Below are 10,567 nucleotides of genomic sequence, written 5' to 3' on the forward strand. Positions count from 1 at the left end.
GACGAAAGTCATGAAAAGTTTCAATCACCTTGAGAATTGCTCTGACGTGAATCGGTCTGTGAATAACGGCTACATAGCTTCCTATGAGAATGTCTCAATGATTGAAATGAGAGTTTAGATTACATAACCATGTAATCCTTGAACCGAAGTTTTCAAACTTTGTTGATCAAGAGAAATCGGGAGGATTGTGGAATTGGCTTGCCAAGTCCGCGAACTGTCGGAAGTTCTCGACCGAGAATTTATGCTGGATTTTCCAAAACTCGTTTGTGTGCTAAGTCCGCGAACCCAGTCCGTGAACTGGCGGAAGTTCTCTTTCCGAGAATTTCTGCTGAGTTTGGAAAACTCAACCGATTAACTTAAGTCCGCGAACTTGTTTGTGAACTTAAGAGGTTATGATCTAAAGATGTGCTATGAACGTGAAACATTAAATTACTAAGGAATGCTTTATGCAAACCTTGGCTATAATGTTCATGAGCCGATTCAATCGAATCGAATCATCTTTGTGTCAATTGTGTTTTCTGTAGTTACATAAGATCTCATACCAATTGAACAACTCTTTAACTAGTTCATTTGAGTCAATTGAACTAGTTATGGTGAAGAAGAACAAGGATTAGTATGAAATACTCATATGGTTAACCTTTTGGGTTACTATGTTGAACAAGCATACACGTACACGTTTGGGAAACGTTTACCCAAGTGTATGTGACAAGCTAAGTTTTCGATCTAACGGTTGAGAAATATTAGCTTGAATCTAAATCAGGTTTTCATCTAATGGTGAATAAGGATTGCTTTGTACCTAAGGCAAAACCCTGATTTGAAGGCTATATAAAGGAGACATCTAGCATTGTGCAAAACTAATCCCCACACATCTGTGTGCTACTAGTGCGCCCGCTAGAGTCGATCTCCATTAACCTTTGATTTTTTTATCTAAAATCAGGTTAACGACTAAAAGACTCCATTGGGATTGTGAAGCCAGACCGATACTACTTGATCTGATCTTGCATCTTCTATCGTACGAGTACAATTGATTGATTGGCTTGAGATCGTGAGAGTTCTCCGATAGGCAAGATAAAGAAGTCACAAACATCTTCGTCTCACTGTTTGTGATTCCTCGACAAACCGCCCGTGTAGTCAGGAAGGATTGTAGAGAGGTGATTGATTAATCTAGGCTGTTCTTCGGGAATATAAGACCGGATTATCAATTGGTTCATGTTCACCTTAATTTTATATCTTAAGATGGAACAAAACCTAGGGTTTATCAGTGGGAGACAGATTTATCCTTTGATAGACTTTTCCGTGTGAGACAGATCTGTTTGTTATCAAGTCTATGATTTTGGGTTGCACCAACTCTTGGTTGTGGGTGAGATCATCCTAGGGAATCAAGTGCGTAGTATCCTGATGGGATCAGAGGCGTAGGATTACAACTGTACCTTGGATCGGTGGGAGACTGATTGGGGTTCAACTATAGTCCATTCCGAAGTTAGTTTCCAGTAGGCTAGTGTCTGTAGCGGCTTAATACAGTGTGTATTCAATCTGGACTAGGTCCCGAGATTTTTCTGCATTTGCGGTTTCCTCGTTAACATAATTTATGGTGTCTGTGTTATTTCTTTTCCGCATTATATTTTATATAATTGAAATAATACAGGTTGTGCGTTCGTGATCATCAATTGGAAATCCAACCTTTGGTTGTTGATTGATATTGATTGATCCTTGGACATTGGTCTTTGGTACCGTCCAAGTATTCCTTGTATTTGATAAAGACTCGCTATTGTTTTTAGCTTGAGTAAAAATCAAATCAAGAGAGAGATATTAACTCCTTGAGATACTTTTATCTAGATTGAGTCTGACACTCTAGTTGATTCTCTAACAAAGTATTTCGGAGTTAGTCCATACAGATTACTAAGTGAAATATTGGGTGGTGTTGTTAGACCCCCGCTTTTTCAATTGGTATCAGAGCAGGCAAACACGTTTAAGACCTAACAAGTCCGTGTTTGTAGCGATCCGACTCTATGGAGAGATGTGCTATTGGTGTGATGATCAAGATGCACACAAAACACTTGCAAGTATACAAGGTCAATATTTGTAATAAAAGAGTGAGTAGGGGTTTGTCCACAGGGAGAGGAGCATATGAGAAGTTTTCCTAGACTAATAAGAGTGGCAATGCACTATGGCAGTGAGCTAAACATGTAACTGATATGAACCAAGGCTTGGAAAGTAAAGCAGCAAAGAAACAGCTAAAAGAAGCAGCAAATAACCAAGGCTTGGAAGCCAAGGGCAGGTTGAGTTCAGTGCACTGACTTCAGTGCACAATAGCTACAAAATGCAAGAAAACGAAAGGCAAGAAAAGTAACTGAAATACAAGCACACAGGTCTTGAAAATAAAAGTGACTGAAATTAAGATTGACTGAAAGAGAAGTGGTGGGTAAGCCAAAGCATATGATCCACCTTGTATCCTAATCAAGTGACATGGTCTAGGTTAAGTTCAATCCTAAGCATACAACTAGAAATGGAAGAACACCAACTTGCTCACAAGTCTACCCCTAGCATTGGCTGTCTTTTGACAGTACAGCCAATCACAGGCTCTATGAGCATTGGCCTCTCTCATTACACAATCAAAACAGCAGGAAGAACTATCCTAGCTCAATCACACTTGACAGTGCACAAGGCTTCACTGAGCCTTGGCCTGAAACTGATTAGCTCATGCTAACCATGTTTGGCAACAACATACATCATATGAGATAATTAAACATAAATTGCAGCATATCAAATAACTACAACATAAGCAAATTGCAACTGTAACATACAAGTACTGAAATTTTCAGTTCATAAAAATTTTCTCAATTCTCTACTGGCTAGTCCAGAGAGGTCAATAGTCCCCTTCTAATACTTCCCCCAACACCCATTTATACCCATACACAATTTTGGTTTTCCCCAATTTTCCCAAAGTCAGTAAAATTAGGTTTTGGTGAAATTATTTACCTACTGTTGATGAAATTCTCGCTCCATCTCGTCGACCCATCCTTCTATTTCTCTTCCTGAGTCATCTCCCGCTCCAATTGCTGCTCTAACATCAACTTATATCTTCAATTTCTCACCTAGGGTTTCAGTCGGCAGAGATGAGAAATTGAGGAGATTAGTTGATGTAAAAGTGATAGTGATGATGGGTATAGGTAGAGTGATTTGGGGAGAAATAGTGGAGTGATTTGGGGTGAGGTGGTGGTGATGGAGACGGACATGGTGGTGGTACGGGGCATGGCGGTTCTGCAGAGGGGGTGATGGAGGAGATGGTTCGATGGAGAAAGGGAAGGGTGCGTTTGTTTGAGGTGTAGGTGCTCGGTCGCTAGGGTGTGAGGCGAGTGTATCGAGTTGATGATCTGCGACGCTGAGCCGTGGGATAGGGAGATGAAAGATCAATCGGACGGTGAGATGAAGTGAAGCTTGTAGCGACCGCTGGATTATATAATACAACAAATCAACGACGCCAGATGGGTTAGGTGTTGTAGTGTAAGGCGGAGATATCAAACGTTGATGAAGCAAGGGAGCGACCGTTGGATTCAACTACCATCTAATCTGAAGGCTTGGAATTTCAGCGCTGTGGTGCTTGGCAGAGACTTCAGATTTTGATGCTCTATGAAGGAGCGACCATCGGATGCTTCTGGAACTGATCTGACGGCTGAGAACGGAGGCGCTTTTGTGTGTAGAAAATGAGGTTGTGCGCACCATTCTTCGCGGCTTCCTTGCGTAATTTCTCCCGGCTTTTCACTACTTTTCTGCTCTTTTCGCTCCGCGACTCATCCGAACTTTATTTATTACCTAAAAATGCAAAATTAATTAATAAAAATATTTATTCTTGAAAACAATGAAAATACAGAATATGGGATAAAATGTAGAATTAATGCATAAAAGATGAGTTAAATGCCAACAAAAAGGGATAAATATATACAATATTTGGCACTCATCAAATACCCCCAAACCTGAATTTTACTTGTCCTCAAGTAAAACAAAACTAAGGAAATCCTAACTATACCACTGTCGCTGGTCTCTCGAATGCATTTAGCGTATGCACTAAGCCTTTTAAACCACTAAGTGTCCCTAGTGGACGAGTTGAAGTCTCGTGAAGGTTTGCTTAGAACGTACCTACAAAGTTCTAGGTCAAAATATAAGCTCAGATTCCATCAAACGTGACATGTGCAAAACAGTTTAAGCTCACAGCAAAATGGAGATGTCAATCTAGCTATCGAAGGCACAATCCTAGCACTGATAACAAAAAAAGACATGTGATAAGAGTGTAAAGTGTATCTACACATGTGTAAAGAAAGATCTGAAGTCATGACTACTAATCACCAAGAGATAGTTTCTCAGGCTAAGAACTGAGGTCGAAATCTAGCTAGCTGTCCGGACTTTACGAGAATTGTGAATGAGTTGGAGGTATTTCACAATTACTCGCGTTGTACATCAATGGCATACACCCTCCTTGCTTATTACAAAAACAAAAGATGACTATTTACATGACTCTTATTTACATTGACATCTCTTTTTATTTTTGGAACAAGAGATGATGGAATTGATAAATACTTGATTTTTTTTTTTTTTTTTTTTTTTTTTTTTTTTATATTTTTTTTTTTTTTTTTTTTTTTTTTTTTTTTTTTAACAAGAAACACTTTTGATACATACAAAAGGAAACAAAATTACATGACACTTTGCAAGAGGTAGCCCTTTTTGATGCACCCAGTTAAATTCGATGGTTGTCTTTCTTAATGTAACCTCCACCTTCTATCCCAACCAACCAAAGAACAAGCTAGTCAGTTTCGTTCAGTATTCTAAAGTGATTGGCAATCGTAACTTCCTATCCAACACCTTGAAGATCGAGGCCATACATGTATTGGTAGATCGTGCGCGTGCAAATTTCTTATCACTATGTGAATTGTGCTAGAATCAGGGTGCCTAAATATCTAGACTAAGACTCCTAATAAAAATACATATTTGCACAAGAGTCAACATTTCAAGGTAAATGAGCTCCATTTTTATGATTTTTTCATTTTTTAATTTTTTTGAATTTTGATTTTTCAATTTTTTTTTTTGGAATTTTTCAATTTTTTTCAAAAAGAAGAAGGAGTTCGTTTTCAATTATGCAAATTATCATGGTATCTACTCTATACCCCCAAACCTAAACTAAACATTGTCCTCAATGTTTCAAAATGGAAAGAATTATAAAACAATATATGAAGAGGAACATGCTGAGTAGAGTAAAAGGAGAGAGAATACCCGATTGTACGGTGGTAGCTCGATTAAAACTCCGTTATTCAAGGCAAAAATCCATCATATTAGCAGTCACAATGGATGAGCACAAAATATACAAAAGGAAATTTAACTAACACATTATCTACAAGAAAATTTTGGTTTTTAATGGGATTGGACTTTTTGGAAAAAATTTGGTTTTGTTGGGAACATTTGGTTTTGATGGGAAAACGAAAATTTTGGTTTTTAGGGAAACATTTGGAAAACTGTTTGGTTATTTAGGGAAAGAGTGGACCAGTTTAGTCCACATAGACTGGGTCCTCCAGGTCGGTTGTTTCAATGTCGGGTGGAAATGGCTCAAGGAATGGCTTTAATCTCTGCCCGTTGACTTTGAAAACGTTCTTGTTGGAGACATCCTCCAACTCTACAGCTCCATGAGGAAAAACTGTGCGTACTAGGTACGGACCCTTCCATCTGGAACGCAGTTTTCCTGGAAAAAGATGTAATCGGGAGTCATACAGCAAGACTTTCTGACCAGGAGTGAAGGATTTGCGCAGAATACGCTTGTCATGAAATATCTTCATCTTCTGCTTGTACAGCTTGGCACTGTCATAAGCCTCATTTCTCAATCTTCCAACTCGTTGAGTTGAAGTTTCCTTTGAATTCCAGCTTCGTCCAGAGAAAAGTTCAGCTCTTTGATTGCCCAGTAGGCACGATGTTCTAATTCCACAGGTAGATGGCACGGCTTTCCATACACTAGACGATAGGGGGACATGCCAATTGGTGTCTTATAAGCTGTTCTATAGGCCCACAAAGCATCATTCAATCTCAATGACCAATCTTTCCTGGACGGGTTGACCGTCTTCTCCAGAATGTGCTTAATTTCCCTATTAGACACTTCCACTTGTCCACTAGTCTGAGGGTGGTACGGAGTAGCAACCTTGTGAGTTATGCCATACTTGCGTACTAAAGACTCAAAGTACTTGTTACGAAAATGTGAACCGCCGTCACTGATGATAGCTCTAGGGGTACCAAAACGTGAAATATGTTCTCCTTTAGAAATGAAAGTACCACCTTGTGGTCATTTGTTCTGGTTGCTATGGCTTCTACCCACTTAGAAACGTAATCAACTGCGACTAGGATGTACAACTTGCTGTCAGACATGGGAAATGGACCCATGAAGTCTATCCCCCAAACATCAAAAATCTCCACAATCAAAATGGGGTTATAACCGGAAAAGCCATCTAGAAAACAGTAGTGACTGTGTCCAGACACACGTTCTAGCATTTGGTCAATGAAAGGGAGCGGGAAGTGATCCTTCCTTGTTACTGTGTTCAACTTCCTGTAGTCGATGCATACTCGCCATCCTGTGATTGTACGAGTAGGGACTAATTCATTCTTGTCGTTCTGAACAACAGTAATGCCTGACTTCTTAGGCACAACTTGAATGGGACTAACCCATTTGCTATCGGGAATTGGGTATATGATACCCGCATCAAGTAGTTTCAGGATCTCTCCTTTGACTACATCTCTCATGTTAGGATTAAGTCTCCTTTGCATTTCCCTCGATGGTTTGGCATTCTCTTCAAGGTTAATGTGGTGCATGCAAATGGTGGGACTAATTCCTTTGAGATCTGAGATGGTCCATCCTAAGGCCTCTTTGTGTTCCTTAAGTACTTCTAAAAGCTTACTTTCCTGTTCCGTGTCTAAACATGATGAAATAATGACAGGTAAAGTATCAGAAGAACCTAGGAATGCGTACTTCAACGTACTAGGCAATGTTTCAATTCAAGCTTGGGTGGCTCAACAATGGATGGAATAAGCTTGGAATCAGAGAATAGGGGTTGTTCCACTTCATATTTCCTTTCAGTGACGTCCATTTGAGGTACAGATTCGAGCAGAGATAGGACGTCACTACAGTATGCATCATCATAGAAATCAGGGTTAAAGTTCTCCATACATGCTTGAAAGGGGTCACGGATAGAATGTTAGTCAACGAATCTTGCATTAATCCTTCAATCATATTAACTTCATGTACATCATCATCATCAAGATTCACAGGTTGTTGACTAATATCGAACACATTCAATTCTACCGTCATGTTACCAAAAGACAGTTTTAACACTCCATTCCGACAGTTGATGATCGCGTTGGACGTAGCCAAGAAAGGACGTCCTAAGATGACAGGAATGTGACAGTCTGGGTTTTGTACAGGTTGAGTGTCTAAGACAATGAAGTCTACGGGAAAATAGAATTTGTCAACCTTGATCAAAACATCTTCCACCACTCCACGAGGAATCTTGACAGATCGGTCTGCCAGTTGTAGAGTGATAGATGTTGGTTTCAACTCCCCAAGACCTAACTGCTCATAAACAGAATATGGCAGTAGGTTAACACTTGCACCTAGGTCTAATAACGCTTTATTGACCGTGTGTTCTCCTATAGTGCAAGAAATTGTTGGACATCCTGGATCCCTAAACTTGGGTGGAGTTTTGTTCAGAATGATGGAACTCACCTGCTCAGCTAAGAAAGCACGTTTTTGCACATTGAGCTTGCGCTTTTGAGTGCACAAGTCTTTGAGGAATTTGGCATAAGCAGGGATTTGCTTGATTGCTTCAAGAAAAGGAATGTTGATGTTGACTCTCTTGAACAGATCTAACATCTCATTGTAATGGGTACTTTTCTGTTGATAGATCAATCTTTGAGGAAATGGAGCAACAGGAAGATGAGTTGGCAAAGGGACATTCACAGCAGTAGAATTGTCAGATTTTCCAACTTGCTCAGATTCTTTGGTTTTCTGGGGTTGTGGAGACAACGTGGAATTTGTATCAGATCATTAGGTTCGCCTACGTTGTTCTCGATGACTTTACCACTTCGGAGGGTGGTAATGGCATGGATTTGATCAGGTGAGGTTTCAGTGCAGGATGTTGTGCCTGTTTGAAATATCCTCTTTGGATTTTGTTGGGGTTGGCTCGGAAGTTTACCCTTTTCTCTCTCACATATTTGATCCATCTTTTGATCTAGATTTTTCTGACTTTGCATCAAACTCTGGAACATTTCCTCTAGGGGATAATCTCTTGTCGGTATTGTGTTGAGGATATGATTGTTGAGAGTTTGATTGTTGTTGAGGGTTTCTCGGGTGTTGATAACCTTGATTGTTCTGATATCCCTGATTGTTTTGATAGCTCTGATTGGGTTGAGATGGTCCTCCTTGAGTGGGTCCTTTTGACCATGAAAAGTTAGGGTGGTTTCTCCATCCTGGATTGTAGGTCTGTGAATAAGGGTTATGCTCTGGTTTTGAAACATGGCATGTGCCTGTTCAAGCCTAGACTCCTGGACTGCAAGCAAATCTGGACAATTTTGGAATTGATGGTTGGGGTCGTTACAAGCAGCACAAACAGATGAAGCGACATGTTCTCGGAGAGTAGTGGTGGAAGGTTTTGAATTTTTATGTAGTTCTAACTCTTCTAATCTCCTAACTATTGATGCCATGTTTGCTCTACCCTCAAAATCCGCTTCAATCCTAAAAGCCTTTGCTTCGGATGTAGTCTTTCTGGTTTCACGGATGGATTCCCACTGTTGCGTCTTTTCAGCTACTTCAATCAAGAAGTCCCAAGACGCAGCAGTTTTCTACGAATAGACCATTACACATCGACTCAACCGTTGTTCGGGTGGACACATCTAGACCTTCATACAAAATTTGCACAAGTCTCCATTTTTCAAAACCATGATGGGGACATTGGAGCAATAATTCATTGAATCTCTCCAGGTATCTAGCTAAGGTCTCACCTTCTAATTGCACAAAGCTATTCAGACTTTGACGAATTGTCGCAGTCTTGTGGTTCGGGAAAAACTTTTTGAAAAACTCCTTTATGAGGTCATCCCATGTCATGATGGATTGAGGCTGTAAAGCATAGAGCCAGGCCTTTGCCTTATCTTTCAGGGAAAAGGAAAAAGCCTTAACTTCAGGGTTTCGTCGGTCATTTGAGTGAAACGCAGAGTTCCACAAATTTCCTCGAATTCTCTCACGTGGTGGTACGGGTTTTCATTCTCAACACCTCTAAAAATAGGAAGCATCTGTATTGTGCTAGATTTCAGCTCATAATGGCCATTAGCCTCGGGCAGCAAATACAAGAAGGTTGACTGGCTCTAGTTGGGTACATATAATCCTTGAGGGTACGTGGTTCTCCCATTGTTTCTGGTTGATCTGGACTGTCTCCCTCAGAACTTAGAATTTCGATAGGTTCGTCTGGGTTAATTCTAACAAGTCTGTTTGTCTGGTCTCTGTAGGTCACAATCATGTCCTAGTAGGTACCTTAACTAACATGTTGGTCAGACAGAGCAATCGGAAACAATTTGGCCCAAGGGTTATGAAGATTTGGTTTTGAATGGGTTTTGGTTTAAAGAAGGGGTTTTGTTTTTGGTTTAAAAATTTTGGGTTTTTGAAAATTTTTGAACTAAACCTAGCATAAATTATCACAACTCATAAAAGAAAATAAAAACAATAATAATAATTAAAACAAACCCATAAAAGAAAAAAGAAAAATAAAAGAAAAAAAAGAAAAACAAAAAAAAATTATTACAATCCCAAATAAAAAAAAAAAAAAAAAAATAAAAATTATTACAATCCCAAATAAATAATTAAATAAATTATTACAAGCCCAAATTTGAATTTAAATGAGGCCCAAGTGGGTTAACTCATGGGTTAGGCTTACTTGTTTTTGGAGGGAAGCCCAAAAATAGGCTTTTAGTCCCCTTTTAGTTGCAAGGCCCAGTTGGGCTTTAGGATCGTCCTAGCAGCTCACGTCCAAGCCCAGCAGCAGCAGCAGAGCCCAGCTGAAGTTGCAAGCCCAAGAGCAGAAGTTGCAAGCCCAGCAGAAGTTGAGGTTACTGAGCCCAGCTCAGTTGGTTCAAGCCCAGTTCAGAGATTGTTGCACAAGCCCAGCAGAAGAGGTTGGCAGCAGGCCTGGCAGCAGCTTGGCAGCTCAGTTGGCAGCAGTTGGCAGCAAGCTTGGCAACAGCAACAGCTTGGCAGCAGCAGCTTCTCAGCAGCTTCAGCAACACTTGCAGCAGCAGAGCAACACTTGCAGTTGCAGCAGCAACAGCACAGCAGAGCAGCAGCTTCACAGCACTTCAGTTGCAGCAGGCAGCAAGTGGCAGCAGCTCACACCAGCAGCAGCAGCAGCTTCAGCACACTTGCACCCAGCAGCACATTGAAAACTTCAAAAAGATGGCAGCCAGCTCCCCGGCAGCGGCGCCAAAAACTTGGTGTGATGATCAAGATGCACACAAACACTTGCAAGTATACAAGGTCAATATTTAATAAAAG

This window comes from Papaver somniferum, chromosome 11 (genome assembly GCF_003573695.1).
Source record: "Papaver somniferum cultivar HN1 chromosome 11, ASM357369v1, whole genome shotgun sequence".
Classification (NCBI taxonomy): Eukaryota; Viridiplantae; Streptophyta; class Magnoliopsida; order Ranunculales; family Papaveraceae; genus Papaver; species Papaver somniferum.